Here is an 18,174-nt window from a genome sequence, read left to right as displayed (position 1 = left end):
AACGTCCTATGCACAGCTACAAACTGCCCAAAGTTGTGAGAAAAAGAAAAGGGGGAAGTGTTCTGTAGTCCTTATACAATGCTCCAGCATCAATGCTCTGTAGATACAACACAGTGAGTATTTTCACCTAGAGAAAATGTTTTACTTGCAGGTCCACCATTTGAAAATTAAAAAGTCTAAAAAAGAAAATGAATACAGCCATCATGATAAGCAGCAATAAGCTGCAATTTATTTCATCATGCCCTTGAGTTTAGTTTTGCTTTGACTGTTTGCATGGAGTTCCCCTTTAATCCGGCAGGCATAGTATTTATGGTATTGATTAAACTCTATTCATTTTGTCCATTGCTTTTTTCATGAATCTAATTATTTACCCTTAACATAAATATATTCAAATTGTTTTTAATTCATTAATTGATCTATTCATCTGAATGGTATCCAGTGTACCCAGGAGTATACAAGCAGATTAGATGAAGATGTATTAAACAGGAGACTCTGACCCCTGCAGATAATTAAGAGAAAAAAGGATCCCTTTGTTAAGTAACACTAATAAGAAATTATTTATAACAGCCATGGAGCATGCTACTAGAAATACAACCTTTACTAGAGAAAAAGCATTAATATTAATACTATAAATTCCAAATTTCTGCTGGCCATATTCTATGTCATATATTCATTGACTAGATGAAAATGTAAAATCAATTAAAATTCAATAAAAAATTATTTTAGTTTTTGATCAATATTTAGGGAGGACATGGATCAAAATTTGATTGGGCAAGGCAATATTTAATAAAAGTATTACACTACAGATCAATGAACAAGCAGATGGTACATTGAATTTTTTTGTAGTCAATCGCAAAGGATCGATGTATGCCCCAAATATCAATTGTATTATCAATTAAAATTGTCATTAAGAAAAAAATCACATGGTGTGTGCCTAGCATTAGGCAAAATGCATGGAACAACCTGCTTGGCTGGGGTATCAGATGGAAGCACATTTGTTTCTATGTTTAGAAAGCCAGCTGATGTGTTCTCTTGATGTAACATGAAATATGCATTTTTAATTATTGGAGAGAATAAAACTAACAGCTCAATACACATTTAAGATACAGGAATGTTATTATTTCACCTGCATGGGGCAGCATGGTGGCTTAGAGGTTAGCACTCTGGCCTTTGCAGCTGCAGCGCTAGGTCTCAGGTTCCAATCTTGGCCAAGACACTATCTGCATGGAGTTTGCAGGTTCTCCCTGGGTACTCCAGTTTCCTCCCACATTCCAAAAACATGCAGTTAGGTTATTTGGCTTCACCTCAAAATTGGCCCTAGGCTATACTAAGGACATATGACCATGATAGGGACGTTAGATTGTGAGTCCCTTTGTGGCACAGCTAGTGACATGACTATGATATTGTAAAGCACTGTGAAATATGTTGGCGATATTTAATGTACAGCGCTGTGTAATATGTTGGCGCTATATAAATCCTGTTTAATAATAATAATAATAATATGTAAATACTGTGTAATAACAGTAAATCATTTGCTCTTCACTTCATTCAGTGTTGTGATCTAGACACCTCCACCAGACAACATAGCCAAGCTTGTGACCTCCCTGAAAATTATATTGCAGTGTGATCCCGACCTACCCCTAGCTAGCTACTGGAAAGTGGAGGGGAAACAACTACCTGACCACTGCCATGTATTTTCCTCTCCTGTAAGCATGGTCCTGTGTTTTGCTGGGGTGTGCAATAGGCAATAAACAGACACAAAACTCTATCTTGCCATGGGCTATAGAAAGCTAGCCGTGGTGCTAATGGTATTTTTGTCAATATCCAAGAGGATTTCTGCTCATCAATGCAGCAATGCATGGATGTAATCTGGGAGATATTGTTTGTTTACCTGATCATGTGAACATCTAATAGTGTATGGCCAGCTTTAGAATGTGGTATCCCATCCCCAATAATATCAAAGTACAATAATATTTAGAATACAAAATTAATGTTTTAAGACCATATGAAAAATATCAGAGGAAAATGTTTAAAAAATATTAAAAGTATTCAACATTTATTTGTAATACATATATAAAACATTTATATACATAAAATATACATTCAAAAAAGTTCATACACAATAGCCCTGATTGAATAAAGCTCTCCAAGGCTGGTGAGGATACACTTTCATCAGTGAAGCTGAGTGATCAAGCAAACCTGGAATCGATCTGGTCCAGGATTGAAAACATTTGATAGCAAACAGCAAATGACGTTAAAGAAATCCATTCCAGGTTTGCTGGATCATCCAGCTTCACTGATGAAAGTGTGCCCTCTCCAGCCATGGTGAGCTTTATTAAACCAGGTTCAATGTAATAAAAAATACATTTTGTTCACAATTTTGTGGATGCAATGTTGGGTTGGCAATGATGTTCCAAATTTAGGTAGCTCTCACTAAACCTTTAGGTTGCAGAGGAGAGCAAAGATAATCTTTATCACCACATGGTCACCATATTTATGGAATAGGCATTATATGGCTCACTAAGTGGACATCATACTTTTTTTCATGGCAAAACATTTAAAAAAGATGAATAAGAAAAATTTCCAAAAAGAAAAAAAGCCAATAAATAGATTATACTAAACTAGGTAAGCCATTAACATCCAGCATCAGAAGCGATATGGGAGGAGGGGGAGGCCAGGAGTATCTGTATTCTGTGTACTGACGAAGGTCCTCCTGGCACTTACCTATAGTGTGAGACAACTGAAGGTTACATGTAAAGAAAAACCATGGGGATCACAGCAGAGAGAATGGCAGAAAGTTTGACTGCTCTCACGGGAAGGTACTCATGCTAGCTGTATGCAAAAAATAAAGAAATAAATTACATGTCTGGATTTTAGCTTCAAGTTGATACACTATTTTGATGTTTATTTTTTGATGTTTATTTTATACTTATTCTTCAATTTGTTTGTAAAGCAGGATCAGATGCATATATTTTCTGCAATGCTGGAAGTCAGTACAACAGTGAGTGACCCTGATTTCCATAAAACAATGTATGTCGGCAAGACCTCTGACCTATTTAAATATTCATAAGGAGATTAGAGCAACCACAGGGGAGCACAGTGTAATCACTTTTTGTGAAATGCTTGAGACATCTGACTCCATAATCACCTATTTAACAACCTCAACAAGGGCCTATTTCCCCAGGTGCCATCAGTCAATATTGTTTAGACATATCCATTAACAGACATGTCCACCCAGACATATATTTTAATGAGTGGGTACCTGAAGAGCAAACATTCTACAAATTATGCAAATAGTCCTCTGGACAAGAACGCTCAACCCACCAAAATAAGACCAGATATGATGGGGATGTCATCTGTAATAAGAACCACAAGATTATCATTTTCTTCTTCAAAGCTAAAGTCTAGGCAACAGTTGGAAGAGACATGCAACCAAATGTATCTGCCCATGGATTTATCAACCTGCTCAACTGTTTTTGGTTGCTTTAAAGTTTGGAGGAGGGGTAAAGAAGTATATACAAACATGTGTTCTTTATTTAAGCTAACCAGTCATATACACAGAAAACTAGACAGTAACTTCCAGTGGTCTTTAGCCAATGCACTGGCTCCCTGGTGGTCCATATGGGTTTGTGCCATCTGGATTGGAAAATTTTTCTGATTTCTAAGGGAACCCTCCATCCCTGGACAGACAGTTGCAGGTATCAGTCCGTGGTTTAGGCAACCAAAAAGTACTCCAAAAAAAAAACTTCAAACTCTAGTAAAAGAAAAGACCCAGGGCTGGAGCATCAAACAATCACTGATTTAGGTAAAAAAAAGGTAATGTTGTGTTCTTACTATCTTGTATTTATATAGCATCAACATATTATGTAGTGCTTTATAAGGTCTGTACTCAAAGCATTAACTGTCCTTTAGATGGCGTGACAATTTATTGTCTCTTCTATAGTTACATGTCATTAACACAGTCTAAGGCCTAATTTTGTGGGAAACCAATTAACACAGCTGCATGTTGTTGTAAAAAAACTGGAGAAAACACATGAAAAAATAGGGAGGGAACATACAATCTGCATGCATATAGTGTCCTGGCCAAGATTTGGACCTGGGACCTAAGTGCTGCAAAGGCAGGAGTGCTAGCCACTGAGCTTTTTTATGAAATCAATCAGTTAGAAGTGGGAATTGGTGTGTGTGTGTTGGTGGCGGGGGCTGGGGGTTACCATTTCTCTAAGATCAGCTTCAATATTAGGGGAAGCAAACACTATTGGTGAATTTTTTAAAATGATAATTTTCTCAGTCAGAGTCTGGTGAGATGGATGCTCAGTACTTCAGAATAAAGACGAACATGAGACTCTATCCCCTCCTTCCCATAATATGCTACTTCTTAACTTTTGGAGATAAAAGGAGCCTAATGTATGTAGGTAAATAACCCACCCCTGACACCCTCATTTTGTGGACCATAGAAAATTTTTCACATATCAAACAGTCATAATGAAACACTTTCAATCATATATTTAAAGCTGATTCCCAGGAAAATAATAATTACTCCACAAACCTGTTCCCTTTAACTGACTGCTGGGATAAACAAATAGAAAACTTTTTTTATTCCCCATCTGGAATTCAGTGGATCAGTGATGTCACCCTCCTAGAGATGGTGCATTCAAGGGACCTGAAAAATGCATTTAGGTAATATATATTTATTTACAAATAATGGAACACTAAAAAGCTTGAGACATGGGGTTACAGATTAAGAAAGGGTATGGGAAAAGGGAAAGGGGTTGGGGAGAGAAATTTTGCATTGAGATGGGTTTTGACAGACCAAAAGCAAGCAATGAATAGAGGTAGAGCTTACATGATGTCAATGCTGGTGTTACACAATGTTTGCACAACACATAGATGTTCAGTTCAAAAAAATGGTCAATTGATGGTTCTCTGCCTAACCTTCCGTGTACATTATATAGAGGTCATATGGGGAAATGTACTTATAATCTTTACATAAATAATGAGGCCATCATGTGATTTGTATTTTTGTTGTTCTCCGTTAATATTCATCAGGCGTGGGAGCCTAAAACAACTCATATCCTGTGTATTGTAAGGTCTGCTTCTGCTTTTTAATGGTATTCCCAATCTTTGTTAGACAAGCATGCTGTCATTTTGTATGTATTCTCCCCAAAATTTACAGTGGGTCTAATTTATAAAGACTACCCCAAAAGAAGTACTATGGACTGCAGTAACCAAGAAGATCCCATGTTTTATATATTACAATTTGGTTTGCCCAGCTGCTGTAGTCTTGTATCCATATGGCAGCGGTGAGTATTCCATGTTTATAAGCCATAACTCAACATAGTTTTGAATGGGATAGGAGGCTCTACTGCTGCAAAAGTGAAGGAGGGCTCCATGCCATATCTTGTGGGTGGATTGCCCTCTCTTAGAGTGATCCCCATACATCTTAAGAAGAAGTGGATACATATTTACAGCACACTTATTTGACATTAGCTCAACAAAAGGAAAACACTGTGGTAATAAATAAATATTGCTATGCACACAAGAACAGCTGGAGGTTACTGGAGCGTAGGAGGTCATCCATGACACTTGCCTGTTGTCCTATATGCCGTGTCTCCACTCCATGGATTCCACTTGAACTCTAAGTTATGTGCGGGCAGCAGATGCTAATTTTTCAAAGAGATTCCGCAGATCTGCTTTTGGTTGTGGCTGAGCTGGGACAGACAGAGGGTTCTAGACTACAGTTTATTTGGCCAATGTAGGAGATGTTTAGTAAATATTGGTTACAATTAGTATTATGTATGATGTATATTCAGCAAATTAATTTTAAGTGGAACTAAAAGTACAATATAAAAAAATCGTGAGCAAAAAGACTTATCTGCCTAATCATACATTATTTTAAAAATATTCACCTACCCTTGCTCTGCCATGACACCAGCATTGTCACCCAGTCCTCCTCTTGGTTTGAGATCTTCTGCCTTCTTTATTGGCACTGGATTGTTATTCCAGACTTCCATGCTTCTTGAGTCACCCAGCTGGAACCAGCATGTATAGAAGGGAAATCACAATAATGCCTGAATGCCATCCTCACATTTGTTCTGGGGTAGTAAAAGTATTAAACCAAAGGGTCCAATGACAGCTAACCAAATTCAATTTTATATATAGAAATGTGTCAGAATTGGCATGCTCTATTGTTTCTTTTGTGCATATAATCCCAAGAACACAAATGTAATACATTGATCCTCTTCGGTGATTTATGTAATGTGCTTTCTATGTTATTATATCTATGATAAAGCAACATTGTCACCCAAAAAGAGGATGGCAGCAACTCCCTATATTCCTTTCTCTAATATTTGGAGGGTTCTATAGCCCTTTCGAGATCCACAGGGAACAACAGAAGGTTTACAGAAAATTATCAGCTAAAAAGACTTTTAGCAAGATATTAGGTTACTTTTTTCAATTATTGAACATATATAATAAAATGCTTTCAATATTATATTTAGCCAACCAAAAGGGAGCAAATAAGACAAGGTAATTTTAGGATTTGTATACTCTTCAAAAAAGGTTTCATTTAAACCTGAATTCTACATGGCAGATGCATATATTGCATTGCTTAGAGAATATCATTTTATAAACTTTTATAGAACCAAGGACCCCTAAAACTGACCAATTGTCCTTTTTTTGTTTGTTTACAAAGAAGAAAATAAAAAGAACAACATTGTGTACCAGCTCCATGATAACTTCTCAGAATCTCAACAAAAATAGAAAATAAACCTTGAATTTGTACAGCAGTAACATAAACTAAATCTGCTGATAGTGTATTGACGGAAAGCCTGGAGCCTTGGCGTCTGAGGTTTTTGTACAATAGTCCCTGCATGCTGGCAACCAAATGGGGCTTTGTTTACTGATACCAAAATTCCAAAAATCGATAAAGATAATTAAACATGACTTCACACAATGCTTTTACTCCAAATATTAAACAAGTTGTAAAAATGTACTTGTTTAGTAGATTCAATTGTTTTTCTGGTAAACATCTGCAAAGGAGAACAAATGTACTGATATTTTAAGTTAAATTGCAATCAAAATTCATAATGATACAGATATTTATTGTACGTGTACGTAGCTCAAGTCTTGGATATTTTCCACAAAGTGTCATGTGTCTCACGTATTGTGTTGGTAATTATTCAATGTTGGTGGGGTGTTTATGGGGTGTACAATCCCAATTGGAGACATACATATAACTAACATATTACTATACTTTTATGTATAACTGCAACTTTCCTTAAGGAAATATAAAAATATATATATAAATTTCCTTAAGGTAATATAATGCAAACCTTAAAATTTCAGACATCTATGGAGAGATGAGAATACGATTGTACTATATCATATAACTATATACTTCAGTTCTGTATAGATAGATGTAAAGAACATGCTAAATTGAACTGAATTTAATTCTGTAAACTTGAAATATGTTTTTGTTTTAGCAGTTTTCTGGATGATAAAAGTGTCCTACTATTTTATCTGCAGCATGTCACATGCATTTTAAAAGATACAGAACCTCACAAAATTATTGCGCTTATAATAAAAGAACTGAAATTGATTGAGTCACATTTAATTAAGGTAAGACCATCATGATCAAAGGCTATGGATTATATATAAAGTGGATTATAACATGAAGCAGTCTGCATTGTAGTTTATCGGAATGCCACTGACATCCCAGAGCACAATCTGCTCTGTCCTGAAAATTTCACCCACAGTGCCCTCCATTATCCACTGCAAACATTTGTGCTGTGTACATGTGTTGCAGCACTCTCTATTATGTCACTTGACAGTGGCAGCAGTGAGGACAAGCAGAAGGCAGACTGGATTTGGACACATGTTGCATTGTTCCAGCTAACAGATGCCTAAAGTATGGAGCAAGCTGGGTGACAGATGCTTGGGAGAGGAGGGAGAGGGCTTGACCACTTGTGCCAGGAAAAGGTCTACACTGTCTTTGGCTATGCAAAGATCTCCAGTTCAAAAGCTCACATAGAAGCAGAAACAAAAATGGAAAAATAAGGGACATAGCACAAACATTATTGAAGAAAATAAATCACAGCTGTCACATCATATTCAAGCTAAGTCATCTTTAAAGAACACAGCTTCATACAATGCAGACTATGCCTTATGCAGAAATTCCACACAGATCCAAGCCATAAGCGTCTTAGTTTTAGAACTCTCAAAAACGCCAAAAGAATTAAAAGTAAGGCACAGAAAAAACAAATGTTAACAGTGGTATTCATTTACATAAATTCATTATTTTCATATGAAATTTGTTTTTAACATAATAGCAAATTCCTTTTTTAAAAAAATTACCTAGCACAAGGCACTCCTGTGCTGACCCAGAACCTTTGCTTCTCCAAGTGCCTTACTACATTTAAAATTGATTTTGTACCTGTCAGAGACAATCAAATAAAATAGTGTAAAATGTTGTTTTTGTAACAGTTCAGATTTGGAGCTGTTGACATCACATGAGCGATGGTGGCACCTGCAGTCTCAAGGCTTGATTTTTGGTCCTTTCTGGCTATATAAAGGACGGGACAGATCTAAATCATTTATCATTCTGAGTTGTAGGCAAGTCCTGGGTTACAGTCCGACCCCTCCTTTCAATCGTGCCACCATTTCCCTTCTGGAAGCCAACCTAGATGTATGGTATACTATGTTATGCTATATTTACCTCTTCTAGGTGTCTTCATGCTGGTCAATTGACAATCTGGGTCCTCTTTCCCACCAGATCTTCTCCAGTGGTGGGAAGTTCTTAGTGCTGCAATTATGTATTTGCCAATCTTTGCTTAATTATACTATGAGCACTTGACTCTTTGATTATAAAGACCTCTATTCACAATATGCCCTAGTCCTCTGGTTTCAATGATGTTTAAGGCTAAGCACACACGTGCAATAATCGTTGTTGGAAAGAATCCTTCACGATCCTTTCTAACAACGACTGATGACTGCACAATGCACTGTTCTGTTCTATGGAGAGGGAAATAGGGAGAACAACGGAGCGGCACCCCGCTGCACTCTCTCCCCTTCACTTGCATTATGATCATTCGTCATCCATTGTCTGTGGATCCCCCAGGACAGCCGTTGAGACCATGGATGATGAGTGCTGTAAACACGCAAGATTCTCGTACTGACGAGTTCCATTGCACATGTGTATGTAGCCTAACTCAGAAGAATCAGAAAATCTTGCATCAAAAATATTTTTTTTCTGGTAGACAACTTCAGATTAAAGGCAAGTGTTGCAGATTGGACTACTTTTTTTATAGGCTGCTGGAAGACTTTTGTTAACTAGAAAATTAGTCTAGATTTCCCTTTAGGTGTTTTAGAATAGCTTCATGGAGTTTGTAGGTTCCTTCTACTTTGTACAGGTTTATTTTACCTGGATAAAATACAACTGGTATGTCCAGATCTCCATTCCAAACTGGCCTTGGAGTATACAGTGCCATGTTACAGACTTTAGATCATAAGCTCATTTTGGGCTGATATCAAGCTCTAATATTATTCTGAACTGTACACATTTTATTGCTATATAAACAATTTTCATTTAACAGATCAATTACTAAATCACTGTTTGTTCTACAACATTGCCATGTTTTTTGCTTTAATAAATTACCAGTTTTCTGTTTACATGCACTCATGGGTTGTCCATCATTCTGAACTGGCTGCCTAGTAGTGACAACATTGGATCACATCTGCACAATATTAGTCAGGATATTCACTTGTTCCCAGCATGTGTACCAGCATGACAACACAGAAGCACTGGGTGACATTTATCATCCCATATCAGCAAGTACACGGACTTTAAGACACACTGTGCTCTTTCAAAGAAACCTGCTGTTAAAACAACTTTCAAAATTACATTAAAAAGTAAATTTTTTAATGAAGTGATAAGTGGTTTTAGATCTTACTTCAAATTATAAATTATTTCTCTTATTTACATTAAGAAACATTCCCTAGAGAGAACTAAATCCTAAGCACTATAGATAATGGGCTTTGTATTTAAAATATAAATCAGTGCACTTCAGACTTGCATCAAGTGCTTGCTACCACACTATACCAAAGTTATATAAACAGTGATAAGAAGGGAGATAAATGTATACATTATATTACTACACATTTACCTTTAATGGGCCTACAGATAAGCTGAGAGGTACATTAAAGAAAGACATACATATAAGTGATACTGGTGTGTGAGAGCTTGGCATAGTCTGTCACCCACCCCTCCACATTCACTTCTGGCACTCCCTCCCTCCCACCTTCTATATTCTTTCCCTGTACTCATTCTTCTTGCTTCTTAGGAATTCATGGAATGTGATAAGAGATGCAGAAAGCTACAGCAACAAAATCCCCTTTACCTCAGAAGAGAGAGAGAGACAGAAACAGAGGGCCTGATATAAAAGCTCTCCAAGGCTGGAGAGGATACACGTTTCATCAGTGAACCTGTGTGATCCAGAAAATCTGGAATGGATTTCTTAAAAGTCATTTGCTATTTGTTAGTAAATGTTTTCAATCCTGGACCATATCCATTCCAGGTTTGCTGGATCACCCAGGTTCACTGATGAAAGTGTATCCTTTCCAGCCTTAGGGAGCTTTCATAAATCAGGCCAAAAGAATGAAAGGAAGAGAGGGAGGCAAGTATACCTTCATCAGCCACTTTGCATCTGACCAGAAGTATTGTGAGGACAACAGAGGTGGAATTTCAATGTGTCAAAAGAAAACAACACTAATTAGGAATCATGATTGAGATATTATGTGATTTTAATAATGGTGTATGATTTATTACTCAATTCACATTTACAAAAAATGTTTTTTGGCAGAATAGACTTTGTAGGGCACTTCTAAAATACATTTCCCTGCCTGCTGACCATTTGTATCAATTAGAAATGGACTGCCACACAGCTTGATGTACAATTACGGCATTTTTAGGACAATGGGATGAAAATCCAAATGCAACTAAGTGATTCCCTTGTGTACACCTGGGAGCTAATTTATCATTAGCTGGCCATTGGAAAATCTGGCTAAATATAGAAGGCTCTGGGCCAGGAAAAAATCCAAGAAAAGATGTTGGTGGTGAGCAGGAAGAGAGCACTTTGGGAGTTAAGCCTGCCATAAGCTGAAAGTATGTTGTGCATGCTATTGAAAGAGTCCTGGGGACCTATCGATGTTCCACAATTCCATTTTAGCTGTGTGTAAAAGGCATTACTAACCAGTCAACCCAACTGTTATTGTTCCAGCTGCTCTGAACTGATAGACAATTAAATATGTTTGGTTTTTATATGTTGCTTTGCTATGCCCATTACTCTCTGAACTACCTTATATAAGGAAAACCTTACAATCATTTAAATTGGGCACTATATGAACAAAGATCCAAAGTTTACTTGTTCAAATATGCTAAACAAATTCCATAAAGTTTACTTACTTTTTGATATTTACAATATTTTTGTCATTGTAAAAAAACAACCAATGTATTCATTATCATACGCTACTTCGTTAAATAAGCCGCAAAACGTTTTTCTCAAACAAAACTGTTTAACAATGTTGTTTTCACGCCTTGTCACTAGACCTCTCCATAGACTCAGCCAGGAAATGTGTGAAACGTGTCTGCTTATAATTCATCAGCCAAGTCAATTATCATAATTAAGACCGGCTAATCAGGATCTTCTTCTGAAAGAATAAAATATTTATGCAACCAGTCTTTTAAAGTCTTTTTCTTCATTCTCAAGCCTCGGGTGCCCATAAATGCCTCAAGAAATCAGTGCTCCTCATTTCAAGCAATGCTGGAAATTCTCTGCTAACCATAAAATAAACCTCACCTCTATTAAAATCTAAAAGAGCAGGTGCCCACAAGGAGACCAATGGTTAGTTGATGAATGAGAGGAGTTTCGTGCTGAGGGTGGAAGGTGGGTTAGCAGGTATACACAAGGTGACCAGTTGTTGGTTGAAGTGTGAGAGGGACTTATTATTATTATTATTATTATCATTTTTTAGTAATAATAGTAATAATAATAATAAACAGGATTTATATAGCGCCAACATATTACGCAGTGCTGTACATTAAATAGTGGTTGCAAATTACAGAAGTATCCTGACAGTGACACAGGAGGAGAGAACCCTGCCCCTAAGAGCTTACAATCTAGGAGGAGGTGGAAGTAACACACAATAGGAGGGACTTGCTGCTATGGGTTAGAGAAACTTGGACCCCCAAGTCAAAGCAAAAAGTAAAGGAAAAGCAGTCAAATGAATAAGGAGACTGGCAGTAACACTACAATGTCTTCTTGTAGGCAGCACTATATCTTCTAATAGAGTCAGGGATTTACTATTACACTATTACAGCATATAGGCAGAAGAGGCAGAAGAGACAGGTGCAAGTTTATTACTGCATTTCTGTCATATAAAGGATCTTTGTATACTCTTTAAGGTATGTATATTGACCTACCTAGGTCCCAAGATGGTGTCAAAATCATGATCCCCTACCATTTCTAATCCTAGTGTCATACACAGGGATGTTTCATTAGCCACTACTTGGTTTCATGGTGAACTTTACACGTTAATCATCTTACCATACCTATGAGTGCATCTATTTGGCAAATATTTTTTCAGGGTCACCTATTTGACTATAGACAGTAGGCGGAAGGAACCCAAAGAGACAATTAAAAACAAGAAATACTATATACTGATGATATGTAGCTTCTAACTTTTTTTCTAAAAATATGTGGCACCACTGCATATAAGTCGTCTGGCTTTCAAAAAAAAAAATGAAATACTGAGCGTTTTTGGACATTTTTACCCTGGCTGAAATCACATGAATGAAAATGAACAATAAATAAACTTCACAAGGATGTTCATAAGTTAAAGTCTCTAATCTGATTTATAAAATTTACCATTGCAGCAAAAGTTCATGCGGACCAAGTTTTGTAAAGAAACAATGTATTATACAAACAATGAGAGTGTACACAAACACACCCACACAATTAACCACCCGAGCGATAACCCCGACCTTGGTTCGGGTTTACAAAAGTTACAATTATCGATAAACCCGAACTTTTCTCACTGTATGAAAATAACACATTGCACAGTTAGAAATGCATCTATCATCTACAGGTCCCTGAGCAAGACTTTTTCACATTTTTCCAGCTCCCAAAATGAAGAATCCCTTTCGTATGTGGAGATTAAATCTGTTTTCTTCCAGGCATTAAGCTCATCATATCCACCTTAACACCTATTCTCAAGGGTCAAACTTATTTCTCCTAGCTTAACTCCACCATGCCCTGTATAAGTTTATTTGCCCTTCCTTGCATTTGTTTTAGTTATTCAGAAACCTTTCTGTGAACTTTGGGACAAAACTACATATTCCAGATAAGGTCTGACTACCGTGACAACCACCCCCATCCATTTCTCCATGGCAGTAGGTATTCTTCAAAGGGAGAATCCCACTGATGGGGCCCACAAACCTTACATTTGCTTAAGTTATATTGTTGAGGTTTTTGTTATTTGATGATATTATTTTTATATTACTTTTACTTATTGTTTTTACCAGTAGGTCATAAAACGTCAGTATTACTTACCTTGAAACATTAGTTTTCAGTCCATGTATCATGAAGTATGCCTACTGTGTGACTCGTTAACATTATAATCTTCTATCAGCAAAAAAAATAAATAATAATTTGGTTATTCAACTAAAAGATTTGTGGACAGATATCAAAGTTGATAAAATAATCATGAAAAAGGCATTCGTATGACAAAATCTTCCCTTCTAATAAATAGTTGCCTATGTTCACCTTTGGAAAATTTCCTAAGAGATAAAAAAAATTCTACTTTCAACAAAAACAAGATTGCATCTGTGATTTTTAATGGCAGTGGCATTTTTGCATAGTGGTGAATGATAAAAGATTTGTAAGTGAGTAGTATATGAATCATTTGTACAAACCCTCAAGAATATAAAAAAACTTTTTTATTTATTAAAAAATACTGTTTTAGTATATTTTTGTTCCTTTATTTACCTGTACAAAGGTTACCATCTAAATTATATTTTAATTATCTGTTCTGTACTGGGATTTCTTGTACAACAAAAGTGTTTTTGTTTTGTTTCTTTACAATTCACAATAGTAGAATAGCTTTCTTGTTAACAGGAAGTAGGTATAGGCAAAGCTTTGATTTTCCTACAGATAAAGCATTACTGCTTGTTGTTGGGAACAGTCAGGGGTACTAAAAGCCAGCTGGGACCACAGGACATATTTTTTTCTGGAACTCCCCATCATTTACCTCATTTTGAATTAATTTGGATCATACCAGTTCCTTCCAAGAGATCAGGCATTGTCCTGACCATCCCACTAATATACTATGAGCTGTGGATATAGTAATTATAGTAGGGGTTCCCTGCAGACCTGAAAGTTATTTCAATAGTCTTTTCTTTATGGTAGAAACATTGGGAAACACTAGTCAAACCAGTGTATAATGTGTTCAGAAAACTGTGGGTGCACTGTCTGAGCCTTCTATTAATGGAATTAGAGCAACTAGTTCTGAAGAGATGTTTAAAGTGAAAAAAATCTTCTTAGTGTGAGTGCAGTAGTTAGATGTGCTTGTTTATTGAAGGTGTTAATTGCAAGCTTTCATTCCATTCTTTCTGTTATTTGTTTTTTCGCTACCTAGAAAGAGTGTGTTTTTAAAATATTTATGTCTTGTATCCACATATAGGCCATTTTTAGAGAAAAAGTATTTTCTTTTGTTTTTTTTTTCTAGAATTATGGATTATACCTTTTCCTAAAGTTCCAACACCAGACAACGTGTAATCTGGATCTAATGGCAGATATAATCATTACATTGCCTGCACAAGAACAATATGCCATCCAACTACTGCACATGTATGATAGATAGATGGATAGATAGATAGATAGATAGATAGATAGATAGATAGATNGATAGATAGATAGATAGATAGATATATGGATAGATAGATAGATAGATAGATAGATAGATAGATAGATAGATAGATAGATAGATAGATAGATAGATGCCATTGTGATACCTTGAACTCTCAGATGGTTATAATATGGAACTGACGTCAGACATACTTTACTTCCAGATAGAGCTAAGTAGAAATGTGAGCAGCATTCAGCAATCTTAGAGTTGATCAAGTAGGTGGTAATTTAAGGTATTTGCTGCCCGGGACGGCTATGGATATTACAAAGCAGCACATTATGAATCATGCCTCCCAGCACCTGCCCAACCTGCATCTCATATAAATGAAGCCTTAATTCCCAGAAAATACTTATGCAGCCGTACATGCTTTGATTGTGCCATGTTTTATTGTACCTGAAGAAAAAACTGTAGATTTAGAACTGAATCTTGTGGAAAAATACCAAACTGCTAGGCTTACATCATTACACTAGTTGTCTAAAGCACAATTTGTGAAGTAATTTAGCATTAAATATGGAATAGTGTAGTCATAAGCCTGGCTATCTTCCAGAAGTGCCAATCTCTTTTGTTCACAATTTCCCTTTGTTGATGATGATATCTTTTCCACTTACATCCATGTTTTCATTACCATAGTTACTACTGCTCGTGACACAAGATTTTCATCAATGTAGTGCCCGAAATATGTGTTCCTGAGGTCTCATCTGCGACAGCCAAAAAACCAGGCACATAATCTTCTACATAAACACTATCATCTCTATTTTGTAATAATAAGTACATATATATGAGAATAATAACATTTTATTTATGTGCAATCTTTTTTTTCTTTAGGCATTTATGTTTTTCCTATTTATTGGCCTTTTTTTTAGTGATTAGTCTAAAGAACATCAGTTATTCATAAAATTAAGATGAACAAGTAAAGGAAATTAATAATGTCAATTTAAACTGAGTAGGTTACTTTTACTATGTTCATTAGGGTAATTGTTATTGCGTTGCTGAAAAAAATGAGAATTACTGAGCTAAATAGCTAAAACTCAAATTACCCCTACATCTGAATAAGTTAGAGTAGTGACTCCATCTTCCCCCCTCTTTATTTTCTATATTGTTTTTCAGTTAGTAACTGTCTCAAAGAATGTTGTATTTTTTGTTAAACTCTAAAAAACTCAAAATATCCAAGAAATACTAATGTACTGGGTATTTATTGTAAGACTTAGCTAGCAATTTATTGTGGGATGCATAATTAGCCAATGTCCAAGGCTACATCCTTCAGAGTTTAGAGGGCTCTCCAAACACTGATATCTGAAACTTATACAAACAGGGATCAGCTTTCAGACATTGGTCTTAAGCTGCGTACACACTTGCAATCTTTGTCGTTGGAAAGGATCTTTCACGATCCTTTCCAACGACAAGGGACTGCACGATGCATGAACGGTGCTGTACATATGGAGAGGGGAGGGGGAGAGCGACGGAGCGGCACCCTGCTGCGCGCTCTCCCCCTTCCCTTTCATTAGGATCGGGTGTCGTCCATCGTCCGTGGATCCGGCAGGACGGTCGTTCGGACGATGGATGACACCGACTGTACACACGGCAGATTTTCGCCCAATATTTGGCCGATGCCGATTATCGGGCGATAAAAATCTGACGTGTGTATGTAGCTTTACTTAGAGACACTCCAAAAGTTGACACAGGCTCATACCTAGATACTGAAGAGACCTTCCTCAGACCCCTTTCACTTTCTGCAGCTATCATACCTGTTACCATTCTCCATGAATCCTTTCATCACTTTTTTTATTGTGGTTAATTTATGAGATTAAAGCTATCATTAGTCAGTAGTCTCCTATATTATTATTATTATTATTATTATTAATAAACAGGATTTATATAGCGCCAACATATTACGGAGCGCTGTACATTAAATAGGGATTGCAAATGACAGACTAATACAGACAGTGATACAGGAGGAGAGGACCCTGCCCCAAAGAGCTTACAATCTAGTAGGTGGGGGAATTTCACACACAAAAGGATGGGAGATATGTAGTGGTGAGAAGTAGTGATGGTTTCAAATGACAGAAGAAGCCGGGTAGGCAAGTTTGAAAAAATGGGTTTTGAGCGCTCTTTTAAATGAGCAGAAAGTAGGAGCAAGTCGAATAGGACGAGGAAGACCATTCCAGAGAGTCGGGGCAGCTCTAGAGAAGTCTTGTATCCGTGCGTGTGATGAGGTTATAAGTGAGGAAGTCATTAGTAGATCATTGGAGGAGCAGAGAGAGCGGCTGGGGGAGNATTTTTTAACCATGTCAGAAATGTAAGTGGGACAATAACTGTGCCAATGGAGAGAACTACAAAGAAATGCAGCGGAAGAGGAGCGGAAGGAAGGATGGATGAGTCTGGCTGCAGCATTCATGATAGATTGTAGAGGAGAGAGTCGGGTTAGTGGAATACCAGCGAGAAGGATGTTACAGTAGTCCAGACAGGAGATGATAAGAGCATGTACAAGGAGTTTGGTGGTCTCAGGGGACAGGTAGGGGCGGATTTATAGTTCCTATAGTTCCAGTCTGACCTCACTCTCATCAAAAGTGTACAGAGTAGTCTTCAGTACTAGGGCTTGGAGTCTGGACTCCAGGTAATACCATAGTTTGGAATCTGCAGGCAACTTGACCTGTTGTGGGCTGCTAGCATCCTAATATCAGTGGTGTGCATATTACCAGTCAGTGGTATCAGTCAGTGCATTTCAGGTGTGTTGTGCGCTACTATAACAGTGGAATGTAGTATTATTTTAAATCAGGGGTCGACAAAGTTTTATGGCCACTAGGCCTATTATGGGGTGGGCGGGACCCGCCCTAATGGCTCTGCACACCACCAGGGACCCCACCCCCCAAGTGAAATCCCTCTCCTCCGTAAGCATTGCAGAGGAGAGGGATAAACCTTCAGGAAGCTTTCCCTATGTACCGCGCCGCCAGTATCAACACCGGCCGAAGTAAATAGGGAAGCAACTGCAAGGGGGCCGGCCGGCATTAAGCCTGGATCGGCCAGGGGGCGTTAGGCCCGAACAAACTACCAGCTAGGCCATATCTGGCCTAAAGGCTTGAGTTTGCCGACCCCTGCTTTAAATTAATAAACAGTAATTTGACCATATTTTACTGTAACATAACAGTGTAACTAGGCAGTGATCAAAATAAGGGGGCCAAAGCTGCCACCATGCCTGGAGTCTCAAAAAACCTTCCA

This window comes from Pyxicephalus adspersus, chromosome 11, assembly GCF_032062135.1.
Source record: "Pyxicephalus adspersus chromosome 11, UCB_Pads_2.0, whole genome shotgun sequence".
NCBI classification, from domain to species: domain Eukaryota; kingdom Metazoa; phylum Chordata; class Amphibia; order Anura; family Pyxicephalidae; genus Pyxicephalus; species Pyxicephalus adspersus.
Note: the sequence above shows the minus strand (reverse complement) of the source record.